The 16972-nt window shown below is 42.6% G+C and overlaps 1 long non-coding RNA gene across 4 annotated transcripts in view; it reads right to left on the minus strand.

Annotated features, from left to right (window-relative positions):
- Positions 1-2399: 2399 nt before the first annotated feature.
- LOC119245050 (uncharacterized) overlaps positions 2400-16972 on the minus strand; it is a 60540-nt gene continuing 45967 nt past the window's right edge. The window contains exons 3-6 of one of the 4 annotated variants that reach the window (XR_008550521.1): positions 6864-7011; positions 5198-5333; positions 4236-4534; positions 2400-3630 (exon numbers count right to left, since the gene is read on the minus strand). This is a non-coding gene — a long non-coding RNA (uncharacterized LOC119245050). Of the gene's footprint in view, positions 3631-4235; positions 4535-4639; positions 5334-6863; positions 7017-16972 lie in introns of those variants that run through there. The other 3 variants (XR_008550522.1, XR_005125300.2, XR_008550523.1) reach the window with 3 other exon arrangements.

A 16972-nucleotide genomic window follows, 5' to 3' on the forward strand; every position in this document is an offset into this window, starting at 1 on the left:
TCTCAACACCCTCTTTTTTTTTAAATTTAAATTTTATTTTTATATTCCCCACACAATTACAATCCCCTTATTTTGACCCCAATCCCTCCTTTCCCAGCCCCCCACCTCCCATAGAGTGTCTCTGGTTCATAATTGTTTGTTGATTTTGATATTTTCTTTTTTATAGTTATTCATTTTCCTGGTCCCTTATTTAAGTTTTCTAGATTCCTGCTATGAGTGAGACCATCTGGTATTTTTCTTTTTCTTTCTGGCTTATTTCGCTGAGCCTGATCCCTTCCAGCTCCATCCATGTTGCTGCAATTTGCATGTGTTTATCTTTTTTGATTGCTGAGTAATATTCCATGGTGTATATGGACCACATCTTCTTGATCCAGTCATCTATTTTTGGGCATTTGGGTTGTTTCCAAAGCTTAGCTATTGTAAATAGTGCTGCTATAAACATAGGGGTGCAGGTGCTCTTTGGAATTGATGTTTCTGTGTCCTTTGGGTAAATACCTAGGAGTGGAATTGCTAGATCATATGGAAGCTCTGTGTTTAGTAGGTCCAGAAGTCTCCACACAGTTCTCTGTAGTGATTGGGCCAGTTTGCACTCCCACCAACAGTGCAGGAGAGTTCCTTTTTCTCCACACCCTCGCCAACATTTGTTGTTGCTAGTTTTTTTAATATGTGCCATTCTCACTGGTGTAAGATGGTATCTCATGGTAGTTTTGATTTGCTTTTCCCTGATTACAAGTGATGTTGAACATTTTTTCATATGCCTGTTGGCCATTTGCATTTCCTCTTCAGAGAAGTTTCCTTTTAGCTCGTCTGCCCATTTTTTGACTGAATTATTTTCTTTGTTTTTGTTGAGTCTCATCAGCTCTTTGTAGATTTTTGTGATCAGTCCTTTATCATTAGTGTTGTGTGCAAAGATGTTTTCCCAGTCGGTGGGGTTTCTCTTTGTTTTTGTTATTGTCTCTTTTGCTGTGCAGAAGCTCTTTAATTTGATGTAGTCCCAGCTGTTGATCTTTGCCTTCACTATCACTGCCTTGGGTGATGTGTCTGTAAAGATGTCTTTGATGTGCATATCATGTAGTGTTTCTCCCTTATTTCCTTCTACGTATTTTATGGTTTCAGATCTTATGTCTAGTTCTTTAATCCATTTTGAGTTGGTTTTTGTGCATGGGGTGATGTAGTAGTCAAGCTTCATTCTTTTGCATGTAGGGACCCAGTTTTCCCAGCACCATTTATTGAACAAACTTTCTTTGCTCCAATGCATAGTCTTTGCTCCTTTGTCAAAGATTAGCTGACCATAAATCTGTGGGTTTATTTCTGGATTTTCTATTCGATTGCATTGGTCTGCATGTCTGTTCTTGTTCCAATACCATGCAGTTTTGACGATTATGACTTTGTAGTATAGTTTGAAGTCTGGGCGTGTGATGCCTCCATTGCCTTCTTTTTTTTTCCAGGAGAGCTTTGGCTATTCAGGTCAACACCCTCTTTTTATCAAACAAACATGGTCCTAAGAACTGTGTTGTGTAAATCACAACTTCTTTAATTCTCAAATCCATCTCATAGGTTTTATTATTATTCCCATTTTACAGATGAGAAAACTGAGACACCAAGAGGTTGAATGATTCCCTCAAAGCCATGGAGCTGATCAGCTCTGGAGTCAGGATGTGAACTCAGAGACATGATGATGACAGAATCCCTCAGATCAATGGTTGCACTATTACTTCTTGTGTGTGTGTGTGTGTTTTACAGAATGATGCTTTGATAATCTCAGCTAGAAAATATCTCCATTACTGTGGTTAAATGAAAGCTGACTTTATTCTACTCTTTTCTTATTGATTTGTCAGTTGTTTGCATATCTATATAACTTTGGGGTTACATGTTACTCTCCCACATGCATACAGACTTCACTCACCCACCATCAAACCTCCCAGACAAGTACCCTTTGCCCTCCCTTCCCGTGTCTCCTCCCCCCTCCCATCTTCCCTCCGGTAACCAGTACATTTCCCGCAAAGTCTAAGAAATGTTTTGCTGTGCTTTGCCAGCAGCTGTTCTCTGGTTATTTGTATTCCACAGATAAGTGAAACCGTCCAGTATCTGCCTTTCACTTTCTGACTTGTTTCATTGAGCATCATCACCTTAAAGTGTATCCATTTTGCCCCCAAAGACCATATTTTATCTCTTGTTTAATAGCTGAATAGTATTTCACTGGTCTTGTTTCATGGATTAGGAAATGCGTGCCTAGGGTCAGAAATAGCGTTGTGGTGAGCTGGGGCCAGAGAGAGACTTTGGACCCATGTTCAGAGCTCACTCCTCGCTACCCTACAGCCTTCTTGCATTATTTTCTCCAATGATTCAGTTTTTATTCTTTAAATTTCAAATAGGATTAGCCCCCCAGGAAACTCAAGAACATTTTTCAATGTCTCACCTTTATTTATGTTTTCAGGGAAGGAGAGTAAAAGGAAAGTCAGCAGTCAGGAAAATGAAACACATGGCCCTTGCCTCCGGAACACGGCCAGGCCAAGCTGTAACTTCTTGGCCGTAAATCCCTCCAAACTGTGTTGGTGTTAAAATTAATGGGACACCAGGGTCTGTTCTTAAGCCACAGTGAACTCACCAATCAGACCATGAGAAAATCTCCCTCCCTGTATTTCTGGTGCTGACTCAGGGGGAGATGATTTATTGCTGCTTGCTGCTATACTTCTCCAACACACACACACACACCCCGCCCTTTGCAGCAGGCTTCTTGGCTCCAGCACATGACAGTGTTTTGCACTCCTCATTCTTCATGCTGTGGCCAAATAGAATAGGCACCCTACCTGTGATGGAGAGGGGGGCCAAAAGGCTCCCCCCAGCTTTGCAACTTACTGTGTAACCAAAGCTGAGAATTTCATCACCAGGAACCTGGGTTTCTCACTCATAAATCCAGAAGTACTGCCCGGCAGCCACATCTCTGGGCACTGGGGTGTGAATTCTTGCACTTCCTCGCTTGGCTTTTCCCAAGGGGATGTGCCAACTCTAACCTTCCCATAACCTGTGACCTCCAGCCTAGTCCAACCTGCCTCAGCTCTGGACCTGAGGCCCGGGCCTGATGAGGCCCTGTTTGGCCCAATCACAAAGGCGGTAGGCTGCTGGCACTGAGATAAAGTAATTCCTAGACTCCCCAGGCAGATTATCACAGTTCTGAGGACTGAAAAGAAGTGTACTTCTTCACATTTCTGGGGGCTGGAAGTCCAAAATTGAGATGTTGGTTTCCCCCTGAAGCTCCACGGTGGATCCTTGCTCCCCGCTCCCTGGTTTCCGCTGGTGGCTGCCATCTTCGGAGTCCTCAGCTTGTAGCTGCATCACTTCTGTCTTGGTCTCTGTCGTCACATGGCCTTGTCCTGTGGGTCTTCTCTATGTCTCTGCATCCAAATTTCCCTCCGGTGGGGACACCAGCCACTGGGTTAGGGTCCATCCTGATCAAATATGATCTCACCTTATTATAATTTGATGACGTTTGCAAAGACCCTATTTATTTCCAGATAAGGTCACATTCACGAGCACCAGGGTTAGGGCTTGAGCTTGTCTCTTTTGGGCAATACAGTTCAAGCTGCAATAGATTGAGCTCAGTGCTCCTGGTCCAGTATTTTTCTTGGCCTGGAGGAATGGGAGAGGTGATGCAGAAATGCAAAGCAAACATGTTAAAGGCTATTTTGCAGCCAAAAAGCAAAGCAATCAATAGTTAGGTAACTGATATTTACATTCTACTTCCAATGAGTAGTTTTTTGGGATTTTTTTTTTTAACTTTTGCAAAAAATGTAATGAGATCAATGAGTCAGGTATACCATTCTGTAGATGAAGGGATTTAGGTGCATAGATTTCTTACAGATCTCTCCAACGTGCATTTATGTTTGGAGATTCTGATCAGGAGAGTTGGAATAAAAGAAGAGTTAAGAGCTAAGGGAAAAAAATTGTAAGATGGCATGAGAAAAAGGTTAAAATTCCATGCAATTACAAGATTGCTTGGACTAATGGTAAGAGTGTAGCAAGACCTAGTGACATCAAGGACCCCAATTCTCCCATCTTGAATTCCAACCCTCCACAAAAACCAACACCATTTTGTACCCCAGAGTGATTTATCTCAAGTCAAACAACTAATAAATGGTAAAAACCAGATTTTGATTTATGATTCCTATTTTACCACATTTAATCCTGCAATCCAAACAGAAAATCAATAACAAAACCAGGCAGGATTTGCAGACCTTTGTTTTATGAGATGCTACGCTCAGGTAATTGGATTGGTTTTTGTTAGACGACTCGTCACTTTATAGCCACTGCAATAAACCACGCATCTGCTCTTGATGCAGCTGGATTCTTCTTTATCAGTGGAAGCAGATCCCCAGGGCTGTGTAATTACCCACCAGCCCCGTGAGGTCAAGTGCAGTACTGCTGAAATTGCACTTTTGCTTGCAAAGAGCTTGTGAGGTTTTTGCAACAAGCCTTGTGCTTCTGGGGGTGCTGGTTCTCTGCCATCCCCATCAACATCTCTTGTATAAGAGACCTGAACAGAAAAGGTGAGACATTATCGTTAGGAAGAACTGCTTGCCAAGTTGACTCCAGGTTGATGGCTGGGATGCAGTTCCCTGCACGAAATGATAAGAATGGCTCATTGTGATTTGCAGGAGCGATGCGGTTTATGCGAAACATTTGCTTCTTTTCCCTGAGTCTGGAGCTCTGATATGTGCTAGGCAGAGGGCGCCTGCATGATCATCCTGCAGGAGAAGCCTTCAGTGCTGAATTTCTAATGCACCCCCTGGTAGAGAACATTTCACACGCATGTTGTCACAACCTGTTCCTGGAGAAATCCAGCAGGCCGTGGGGAACTGCAGCAGGGGCTTCTTGGAACCTCGTCCTGACGCCTCTAAACTCTGCCCCATGCCTTCCTTCCCTTTGCCATTTTTCCTTTGTCGCCTGTCACTGTAATAAGTCTCAGCCAGAAGAACAACGATTTGCGGCATCGTGTGAGACTTTACAGCCAATCACAGAACCTGGGGTGGGGGTCTCGGGGCACCCAACACAAAACCCTCCTGCACTTTCTCATACCCATGGGGTTTCTTCTCTTGCCTGGATGCTCTTCCTTTCTGGAGGCTCTTGGAGGACAGGATGGCTCAGGTTGGAACCCCATCACCACCATCAGTTGGTGTCTGACAACGTCTCTCCTTACCTCGTTAATGATGCATCCAGGGCTTGCTTATTATATCTTGTGTTTTGTTTTTTTAGGCTTTAATGCAGGGAATGTTTTTCTGAGAAAAGAGAATTTGTTCTTTGCCTCAGGCTTTAGGTTTGGTTGAGAAATAAACCTACAAACATTTTTGTGAAAAAATTATTTCAGAAACATATAAATATACATATACTTATGTATATGTAATATACATGCATGTGATATATGGGTGTATATATGTATGTGTATACATGTATGTCTATTTTATACTTGTGTACATATGCATGTGCTATATATGCATGTATATTTATATATGCATGCATATATATGTTTGTGTATACACCTGCATGTATATTTTATATGTGGGCATATATACATGTGCATGGGAAATAAAAAGGGGTTGATTTAACTACATGTGCAACATATTTAGTTGCAAGCATGTGCAACTAAATATGCATACATGTACATATATGCATTCATATTTTATGTGTATATGTACACACATAGATGCAGGTCTATTTTATATGTGCACATATATGCATGTCATATATATGTGTGTGCAATGCATGTATATTTTATACATGCATTTATATATATGTGTGTGTATGTGAATATACACTATAATGTTCTCTCTCATCTTGATGTTCATGAGCACCACTAACACCAACACACCTGCTCTATCATCAGCATCCTACTCTCATGGTCACCAATATCACACATGCCTTCTTCACATACAATCTCTAGCACAACTTTCACCAGCTCCATCATCATCACTGGGCATCATGGAGGCTCCTACCATTGTCACAGCCCTTCTGACTGTCTAACGTATAGCCATGACCACCACTGCTCCACTGTCTTGTTGCTGCCTGAACTCCAGCTCCACCATCAGCTGGACCCACCTCTGATCTACAGCACAGTTCACACCACATTGTTACTGCTCAACCAATGAGTCATGCTGAAGTGACTAAGTCTCCACCGCCACCTTTACTAACCAAGTCACCACCATGACAACCACTGAAAGGGTCCAGACACGCTAACAGTTTTTTACTTAATTCTGGAAGAAATCCAGTCTCTTTGTGGTGATCAGAACTAGGCAAATTCTTGTGCCCAATACTAGTAGGAGGAGAAATTAAGAGCTACTAATGGTAACAGGAAGATGAAATTAACAGTTTCTCTTAGAATGGAATCAAGCCCAGCAATGAGCGCAGAGTCCTGTGTTTGGGTGTCAAAGGCGTTGGTCAGCGGCATGTTGAAAATCTCATAGCAGCTGGCAGAGAACTTAAATCAACCTCTTTTTTATTTCCCATGCCTTGTTTGGTTTCATGAAAACTCACATTTGCGAAGCAAGCAGCATGGATGCTATGAAATGGTGTTTTATCCATTTCTGCTCATAATTTCACAAATCCCAATGTGGCAAAAGCAAATATATTCCTGTGTTATGATTAAGGTGGGATAAATGTGGGTGGTAGGAAATGGCTTTATTATTTTGATGTCAGTCCTGAGGGGGAGCCCGAAAATACATTACTTCATATAGTTTGATCTGCATGCAATTTTAGATGTCTTAATACATCTCTAATATTTTGATCTAAAAGACACTTTCATTTGGAGTCATCTGCCTATGTCAAGGGCTTCCAAGTATCTGGAAGACATTGCCATGTATGGTACTCACCAGGAAATCTGATGAGGAGCAAGTTCCTAGAAGAACATTCCTCTGCTCATGAACTGCAGTGACCTGAAGCTTTTCCCTCCACGCAGTCCTCATTTGATTTCCAAGTCAGATGCCCCAATATTCTCAGAACTGGAATCTTCAAGATGCCCTGTTCTGGCAGACAGGATATTTTGAGCTAAAAGAATAGAATCATTTGAGGCAGAGGAAAAACTTCAATCTTTGTCTCTCTTCCCTAATCTAAGAAGAGCTCACCATGTCCTAAGGTTCTTCCCTTTTCTTTACCAGAGAAGCAATCACTACTCCCCTTTTTTTTTATGACTTAAAAGGATATAGTTTTGGGGCCCTGATTCAGTCGAAGGTTTATCGGTAAACGTGTTCTCCCTGTCTCACAATCTCATTTTATTCTCAGGGTCAGGATGAAGTCACCCCTTCTTGTCTGTCATATGAAGTCAACCCCTCTCTCGCTTTGATGTCCCAGGTCCCAAAATGCAGGATAGATATCCCTGGTCAGCTCTATTATCCCTTAAAATGTGAACATGTAAATTCTCCACATGTATATTATTAAAGTTAGGCCATTTCTCTTACTAAGCTGTTTGACATTCATTTGTTCCTCTGTCCAGCCTTAGAAGAACCCAAGTTGGGTGGGAAATATTCTCCTGTGCTCTGACAGCTCCTCCTCACTAGCAATCTGACCTTATTTTGCTATTCTTAGGTAAAAGTATGCTTGTTGGCATGCTATGCGATCCCATTATTTAAAGAGAAGAAAACCTACCATTTCAATTATTCATGTCTTGAGACAAACCCAAGGAGCTATTCAACACTGCAGGTTCAAACAAACAAAAGTGTATTTATTTAGAAGGCCTTCTGGCCACCTCCCTTTCCATTTTAACCCCTCCTGAGGCAGCTTATCATTTGCATTCACATTTCTTGGGCTCTTGGTGATACTGAGGCTGTTTGTGACACTTTGCATTTCCCCCGGAGCCAGTGCTGCACCCTCTGGCACATCTAGATGGGTTGTTTCCAGGGGGGAGAAGAGGAGGAGGGTGGCATAGGGCAGAAAAGAGGAGGAAGGGATTTTCTGAGCCAGCTTAATTCCCATCACTTATTTTCCTCCAGACCCTAGTCTCCACCCTCCCTCAGGATGCCCCAACACCCACTTCTCACCCTACCTGGAACTCAAGCCCAAAGTACAGCGTGGCCTTAACTCTTTCTCAGTCTCTGAGGAAAAACTTCAGCAGATGATGCCAATTTCATCTCACTTTTTAATTTAATTTTATTTTTCTTCTTACTTTTTAAATGCAATATTGATAAGTGCTAGGCCATATGCCCATGATCTTAGGTAATTTTTGCAATACTTGTCTGTAATTATTTCTTATCAACCACTCTTTCCCAGATGTGAAAGGGATGAGTGCTATCAAGGTGCCTTTTGTAATGTTAATAAGTCTACTTTTGGACCAGACCTTAGGCTGGTGGCCAGGAGACCCAACCACATGACTGGGAGGTACCATGCTTTGGCAAATACAATGGAGACCCTCTATGAGAGAGTCTTATACCTCTAGGAAGGAAGACAGCTGGTAGCTTCTAGGTATTTTTGTTATTAATTTAATTCCAAAATTAAAAATGGATTAGGAAGGCCACGAAGGCATTTGATTGCTCTGAACTATTAGAAGTTTCGGGCTGAATGGACTTATCCCAGGTTTTCTTCAAATGAGCAGGATTAAGCTTTTATTTTTATCAATCTGGATGGTTTCCTCACACAGTACAAGTCTTATAACCTCACTGTGATTCATTTCAACTCTCAAAATGTAGGCTGCACACATTTCAGTAGTGAGACTGGGTTGACATTTTGCTAAAGATTACGTGAGACTGGTTTAGAGAACATGCAGAAAACAGAGGTGGCAGCTAATTTGCTTGGGATTTCATGCTTATGGCAAGAAGGGCAAGAAATTTGTCTTCTTTAGCAAACAATATCTTTCTAGAAAAAAAGGAAGTTGTTGATAGAATCCTTGTTTACTCTAAACATATACAAACATAACTTTAGGTGTGTTTTTCTTGCTCATTTCAATGTGGCTTATGGCAAAGAACATGGAAAGAAAGTCAGTGGAGTGTCGGCTTTTCAAGGACATGGCACTTGAAGTTGCATAGATTGAATCACCCAGGCTCTGCTTTTGTGAAGTGGAGGTTGGCACCCCTCCATCAGGTTGTCATGGAATGAGCTGGACACTCTTAAGTGTCTTCCAAGTATCCAAATATCCATTCACCTTTATTTTTTCAGGGCAGAAACACCCAGCTAAATACTCACACTTTCTCAGTCTCTAACATATTTGGGGTGGAAAATAGAACCAAGGTGGAGTTTTACTGTGGGTCTCTGGAGTAGATTTTCACTTCACAGAAGGAGGCAGAAAAAAATCAGTGCATCTCTCCCCACTTCTTTCTGCTTTGAATGTGGAAGTGCTGTCCGGAGCTATGGCAGCCATGTTGCAGGCATGAGAATGAAGCTAAGGATGGCAGAGTTAAAAGACAGCACACTGGTGGGTTCAAATGACACCAATAAAGAGCAAAAATAAAACCAGAAATGACCTACTGATGAAATGGGGGTGGGAGGGAAGCCCTATTTGTATAAGCAGAAGTGAGTCAGAAAGTGAACAACTTATCAGATGGTTTCATTCATCTGTGGAATATAAATCACCAAAAAGTGCACGCTAACACGATACAGCAAAAAAAAAAAAAAAAAAATTAGTGAAAAATTAACTGGTTTCCAGAGGTGACCAGGGGTGGAGGAAGGGGGGAGGAGGGGGTAGAGGTAGAAGGTAGAGGGTAGAGAACACTAGCAGGGCAGGTGTGGTGGAGGGTGAGTGAGGTATGTGCCCATAGAGAAGACTAAAAATGTACTCCCAGAGTTATTAGACATAGAAACAACTAACAAATTTTATTTTAAAAAAGAGTTTTTAAGAGTTCACAGTTCAGCTTGTAAGAGGAGGCAGCTCCAAAAAACAACGGGATTTCTGCTACTGTGGGCATAAATAGGAACGAGTGACTAATATGAAGATTTCAGCTGAGATGTCACTTCGATAACAAGTTTCCCGAATTCCCTGCGTTCCCAACCCCATGTGCACCCCCTGTGTGGCTCCATACCCCTGCCCTGTCCTGATAGCTTGTCATATTGTACTAGAATCTCTTGACACATCTGGCCCTCTTGCTTGACTAAGCTCTGTAAGTTCAGACTCCAGCTACTTACTGTCCCAGAGATGGGGCTGAGACCAGAGCCGTTTTCAGTAAATACATGTTGAGTGAATGATGTAATCTTTTAATCCCTGCAGTGGACTTGTTGGGCCCTGTGCTTTAAGCCTGTAGTAGTTAACATCTCCACTTGCCAGCTCTTGCAGCCCCTGGCTTGATGATGACACTATTTTTTTTTTTTTTGCCTCTGAGCAGCACAGGCTGGAAATACCTGCACCTTCAGAGATCAGCCTCAGCCAGAGACTATGGGACTAAATAGATCAGCTACTTGGGTGGTCTAAGGCCAAGGCTTATGCACAGAGTCCCCCTGGATGCCGCAGTGGGGTTCAGCTCCTAGAGCCCACGGTGGCAGTCCACTTACTCTGTCCCTTTAACTTGCTTCTTCCCTTTTCCTTTTCTCTACAATTTCCCTCCACTTGGTACAATACCAGCAGAATTCTCAAAAAGTAAAGATACATTTCACAAGTCCCAAGGGGAGGATCCTAGAGGTTACCCTGGGAGGTTAAGGGGCAATGCTTTCCCCCAGTTCACCCTCCTGATTCAACACAAGCAGGTACCCATTTGTCTGATAGAATATAAGGTTTCTGCATAGAATTAAATGAGGCAAAATATGTCACTAATGTGAAAATTGAACACTGCTCCATTTACAAAAGAGAGATTAGGGGGAGGAGAGGGTTTTCTGGTATTACTCAGCTATTCAATGGTGGGGCCAGGAAAGAATTCAGCTGCCTCTGGGGACTGCTTCGGGCAGGAAGTCTTACTATGCAGGACGGTATGCATCTGTCATTGAGCTCCCCTAACATGCACATCCCTTCCTCTGGGAAAACATATTAATTTTCCCTTGGGAAGCTACTCCTCTCTCACAGAACTGCAGGTGAATTGTTTTCTGATCTCACCCCCAGCATAGAACAATAGGTGTATCTTACCACTCTGGGACAGGTAATAGCTCCAGATGGGCATTTATATGTAAACCAAGTTTGTGTTCAATCAGAGCTGATTTTGAATCCTTACCAGAAGTCACATTCTACTTGAATGCTGAGGATGAAGACCTAGAATCCTTGGGAGCACCAGGCAAAAGTATTTCTGGGAATGAACAGAGAAATGTAGCAATTGAGACCATTTGGTTTCATTGCTTTGGTCTCTGGATCCAGTCATACTTGAAGATGTCTTAACTTTTTAGGCATACTAATAATCCAAGAAATTTGCTTTGTTTCTCTTGATGCAATTTGAATTGTGTTTCTCTTCCTTTTGATGCAAGGAGACCTAACTATTACATGATGCCTCTTTCCATAGGAAGAATTCTTGAGTATTTGTTTAAGGAGCTTGGACTTTGGGAAGCTGAACATTTAGAATATATTATTTATCTTTGCATCTCATGACATGTCCACTGCCTTCTACTTCATAAGGCCTAATTAAATCTAAATGCCTTGTTTTTTTTAAAATTCAGACCCATCTTATTTTTCATGGTGAGGGAAAACTAGTCCTTGATTCAAATCAAATTTTCTCTTTGGCTTAAAATCTTATGTTGGCACAGTTAAACATTTTTAACTAGAAGGTTATCAGTCCTTGGAATGGTCTGAGGTCAAACATGCCCAGTCCCGGGTCCTGGGTAACACAGACTGGCATTCCCCTGACCTGTAATGAGCCCATCTCTTACCAGTACTCCCCATTTATCTCTACCTAGAGTTTTCTTTCACTTCCTCAGGACCCTTCTGGGGCAGACAGAGATTATTTTTGGCTCGGACCCATCTTGTCAAGCTGACTGCCATCTTCAATTCACAGGCTGGCATACGTGGGGTATCTCTGAACCCTCATGCTCAGTGGGCAGCTATTCTGGGATGTTTGTGCTTGACATTCACAAGGGCTTCCTGGCTGACTCACTCCCCAGTCGAACCCCCATTGTGTTGGGCCAGGGTGGCTCAGCAGCCTGTTTTTATGCCCCTAATCAAAGAGCAACATCCTTAAATCTTGTAGTCAGCCATGGAAGCTGGACAGGGAAACAATTGTGGGTGCTAAATTTAACCACGGCCACTTTAGAAAATAAGGTGCTAGGAGATTTTGAGAATGGAAACTGGGGATACTCTCTTTTTCTTCCTCTTTTATTTTCCTTCTGATATTTGAATTAACTGAGTTAAGTCTTGGACAAACTACTTCTGATTAGCTGTGTGACTATGTGAAAGTTACTCTACTAGTCTGAACCCTAAGCTCTTGCCCCTCCCATCAAATGGTAATAAAAATCCAATTAGTGGGGTTGTTTTAAGGGTCAGAGATAGGCAGGTCTAATGTTTAAGGCTCTGACACAGTACCTGGCATCTTGTTGATAACTATGTTATTCTTACTTCTCTGGCACCAAGTCTACCTCCAACTGGGTGCTCATTGAATGCCAGGGGAATGAAATGACTGAATAAAAAAAAGACTGAGTAAATGTTGACATCACAACCCTTGTCCTTCCTCCTTTGTCCTACTATAACCCCTTAAATGGGCTAGATGAACCATTTATTAATAAATGCATGCTGAGGGCACAGGACTGTGTCCCATCCAAGCAAACACGCAGAGTCCATCGTGCCACCTCCCGGTCAACTTGTAATTTGTAACTGCCCTGTCTTTTTCTCTACTGACATCCAGTCCTGCACAAAGCACTCGTGGGCCCTGAGCCCTTCCCCATGGGCTCACTGCCTTGTGAACCACTTTGCACATGTCTCTCTGACTTATCCAGACCCAACAATGACTTGGTTTTGATGGACTTTCTCCCTGCTCCCCTCTGTTTAAAGATGGACCCATTGCCATTCTGGAACCACCAAAGGGTTCTGCTCTTAGTGTCCTCTTGGCATGAGGATGGAGCACTCCCTGTGAGCCACATGCACTGCAGCCTTCAGTTCATTCTTTCCCCAGAAATCCAATTTCTATCACTATTCCCCAAACACATATTTCTAGCACATAGTGAAATTCATGTTTGTCATTATTATAAAATTATAATTATTTTAATTATAATCATACCAACTTTTGAAATGTTCTATATTTGTTATTCCAGATTACATTTTATTTCCTAAAGTTACAGCTCAAATCCCACTTGAGTCATTAACAAATACAAGCTACAGCAATAACACAACAACTCTGCTAATCACTGATTGTAACATGCACTGACAGGGTCGGACTCAGTGTTAAGTGCTTTCCCTGTATCCACTCACTTGATAATCACAGCAAACAGTGCATGATGTGTGCACTTATCTCCCCATTGAGCAAATCCGTAAACTGAGATTCAGAGAAATTAAGAAGGACCACATGGTTGTATGGCACAATGTTAATCCATAAATTTAAGACTCCCGAGTTTTAAAACATTATCTTTTAGATCTAATATTTCTCATCTCTGGGAGAAGTATAATATCCTCTTGAGTTTAGGGAAAAGGTTAAATAAGACAACAGATGTTAGTAAATAAAAAGAATGAGAAGAAGAAGGAAAAGCAGAAGAAAGAGGAGGAAGCAAAGACAGATGAAGACCAAGATGAAGACGAAGGAGAATAAAGTGGTGGTGTTGAGGAAGACACTGGAGATGCTGGAGTTTGCTGGTATGAAGATGTGATGTGATGATCCCTTTGGTTTAAAAGAAGATGTGGTGTATATACTCAATGGAATATTATTCAGCAATCAAAAAAGATAAACTCATGCCATTTGCAGCAACGTGGATGGAACTAGAAGGAATTATGCTCAGTGAAATAAAACAGAAGGAAAAAGAAAAATATCGGATGGTTTCACTTATAGCAGGAATATAGGGGAACCCAACAAGACATCAGTGTAAAAAAATAATGACAGTACAAAAGACAACAAAGCAAAAACAGACAATTATAAATCAGAGACATCCTGCAGGGGAGGAGGAGGGAGAGGCATCAGAGGGAGGGAGGGAGGAGCATAGAGGTGATGGTGCTCGGGTGGGCTGGTGAAGGAAAGTCTATGGGGACTACTCCTGAGGGGGGTGGTGGGAAGCAAATATTGTTTTAAAATGAACAATGATGTAAAAAATAAAAAAAAATAATAAAGATGAAGAAAAAATAAAGTCAAGCCAGAAGGGAAAAAAAAATTAAAAGACCTGTGAACTTTACTAGTGTTATTTAATTTTCTTTGTATTTATATTTTATTTCCCAGAAGAACTATAGGCTTCGCAGCAAAGAACACAGCCCGAGTCTTAACAATGTTTTCTTCCAGGGCCTCAGCTTTCCTAACCAGGGCAGCCCCTTCAAAGCATGGTTTTTTCTTATTCCATAGTGTGATTTCATCTGGCTTCCCTTCTAGCCCACGATGCTCGGCTTTGCACAGAGCAATTGCTCTCCGCGTATGCGCTGGGTTACTCACAGGTGAAATTTCTGGTATAGGGAGATTCTTTACCTTTGGGAGAAGGAGGAGGGAAAGAAGCATTGAGTTTGATCTCTGGAGATCTCAGCTGAGGGGATCAGAGCTGAGGCTTTATAAGTGGTGGGACTGGGGTGGATTTTGCTTTCCTAACAGGGTCCCTCCATGTCAATCGCTTCTGCAAATGTATCTGCCACTGGGTTTTCCCAGGTTCCTTGACTGACTTCTGCTGAGAGAGACGGCAGGAATGTGAGGGGGAGAGGGAGTTAAATCTAACTGGCACAGTCTCCAGGGGGAAGCCGCAGGTGGCTTAGTTTCCTTAGTTTCCCTTGAGGACAGAAGTGAAGTTTTCCTGAGAACAGAGACTATGAGAAGAGGGAGAAGTGGCGTGTGATGCCAGAGGTGCCAGGCCCCTCCTTCCAGTGCCTCCTTTACATGCTGCCTGCAGATAGCGTCAACCAACGACTTTCAACCAGGATCTCCTGAGCTTCAGCTATGAGTCAAGCCCCATGTCAGCCCCTGAAATATTGAAATGGACAGCACACAGCACCTGCTGGCGTGAATCACCGTGCGGTGGGGCAGACGCACACTTGAGCGATCGTCAGAATTCACGTGCTGCCTCCTGGGATGGGGTCATGTGCAGGGAGCATTTGCACCAACAAACACAACAGCCCATGGGGCCAGGGATGATGAGGGGAGAAGAGAGAGGGGCTCACAAGGCAGTGAACACGAAACTGGGTTCTTGAAGGATCATTCCAGAGTGGAAGTGGTGTGCAAGGCCTGACCCACAGAGGGAAGAGCTGTGCAAAAGCCTGGAGATGGGAAGGCCACAAGTTAATGGAACGTGATCACTCCGTGGCTGTGAGCCTGAGCACCCCTGGGACCTACCTGGGCTATGGTGCTCCTAGTTTGCTTGTGCTTTTGTGTTTGTTCTCTCGATTTTCTTTGTCTTCCCTTCCTTTTCCAAGATCACTCATTGTCAGCATCCCGGGTCACAGTTGTGCAAAGTAAGGGATGCTGTGCTCTGTCCTGGACATGCCAGGGGGCAGCGCGGTCAGTGTTCCCTGGAGAGCCAGAGAGAGCTGAGCTCCCCCAAAGCGGGTCACAGACAACAGTGATAATAGGAAAAGAGCTTTCAGCGGCCAACAAATTCCAAGATAAGTTTCTCCAAGACCAAGCAATGACTCTAATGTCACTAAAATCTCCAACTCCCTCCACCCTGGTCTTTCCTAAAGGTTTGAAGTGTTTTTGGTCTTGACCTCACATCACTGTCCTTAGCTGGGCGAGGGGTCAGGGAAGATTCCTTAGACCTCCCTCTAGGTTAGGCACCAGCCTCTTGCTTTGTGACCATTTTCTCAGCTTCAAGTTCTGAAAAACAAACTTCTGCAATGAACCTAATTTGAATTTATGGCAATGATTTAGCCCAAGTAAACAAGAGCAGCCGTGACTTTACCGAATGGGGAATGTTAGAAACTCCAGAGGGTCCCCAAGAGAAGGCTTTCGTCAAGTAGGGTCAGGAGGAAACCCCTTCAGCAATTCAGACACTGCTGCATGTGTGTGTGTTTTAAATAAGCCCATTGAAAACTAAATGGCCTTAAGACCAAACTGTTTCCTTCAATTTTCCTTTGTGTCAGATAAGCCATATAATTTTTGATAACGCGGCATGTCCAAATATTTGCCTAAAGAGCAATTTAAAGTCTCTGATTTATATTCATGAGTTATTAAGTAGTCACACAGTTCCTGTGTCCTTCCCCCCTTAGCAGAATGATTAATTGAAGTTTTAATGTAGATATAAAAGATATTTTTCCAATTTTGCCTGGAATGTTGTCTTCTCCCCAGAAATAACAATTATCCTCTGTTGGGCTTTGTGAAAGGGGATAGAAGGGTGAGGCTGGAGTTTCAGATCTTGCTTTCTTCTGATATAAGTGTGGATTCCACAGCAAATTTCTCTAATGTGTGTTGCTGTGAGGACTGAGTTATTGACATCCGAGGCTCTGAGGTAGCTGGGCAGAGCTTAGGGCAGCTGACTCTGGGCGATGGCCAGAGTTTGATCCCCAGGCAGGGAGCTACCCATGTGGCCCAGCAGACATCTCCTGTCTCCTCGCTGCTCCCCTCAGCAGTGTGTTTCAGTAGATCTGCCTGTTCTGCTCCCTGCTCTGTCTCTGGTGAATCCACTCACCTTCCTCTCCCACCTTTGGCCTGTACCCCAGCTCTTCTATTCAAAAATAAACAAATAAAATATTTTTTAAAAAGTAATAAAAGGAACCAAAACTGGGAATGAAGAGGCAAAATCATTTCCTTTCACGGATGACTTGATCATTTTTGTTTTCACAAAAGATTGTTTGAATTAAAAAATTAATTCAGCAAAGTTGCAGGATATAAAATCAGCATATAAAAATCAGTTGCACTGCTGTACACTAACATTAAACAATCGGAAAGGGAAATGAGAAAACAGCCCCATTTATAATAGCATCAAAAGCAATAAGATAGGAATGAATGTAAGCAAGATGTAAAGTCTTGTACAT

Source organism: Talpa occidentalis, unplaced genomic scaffold (genome assembly GCF_014898055.3).
Source record: "Talpa occidentalis isolate TD23 unplaced genomic scaffold, MPIMG_talOcc4v2.1, whole genome shotgun sequence".
NCBI lineage: Eukaryota > Metazoa > Chordata > Mammalia > Eulipotyphla > Talpidae > Talpa > Talpa occidentalis.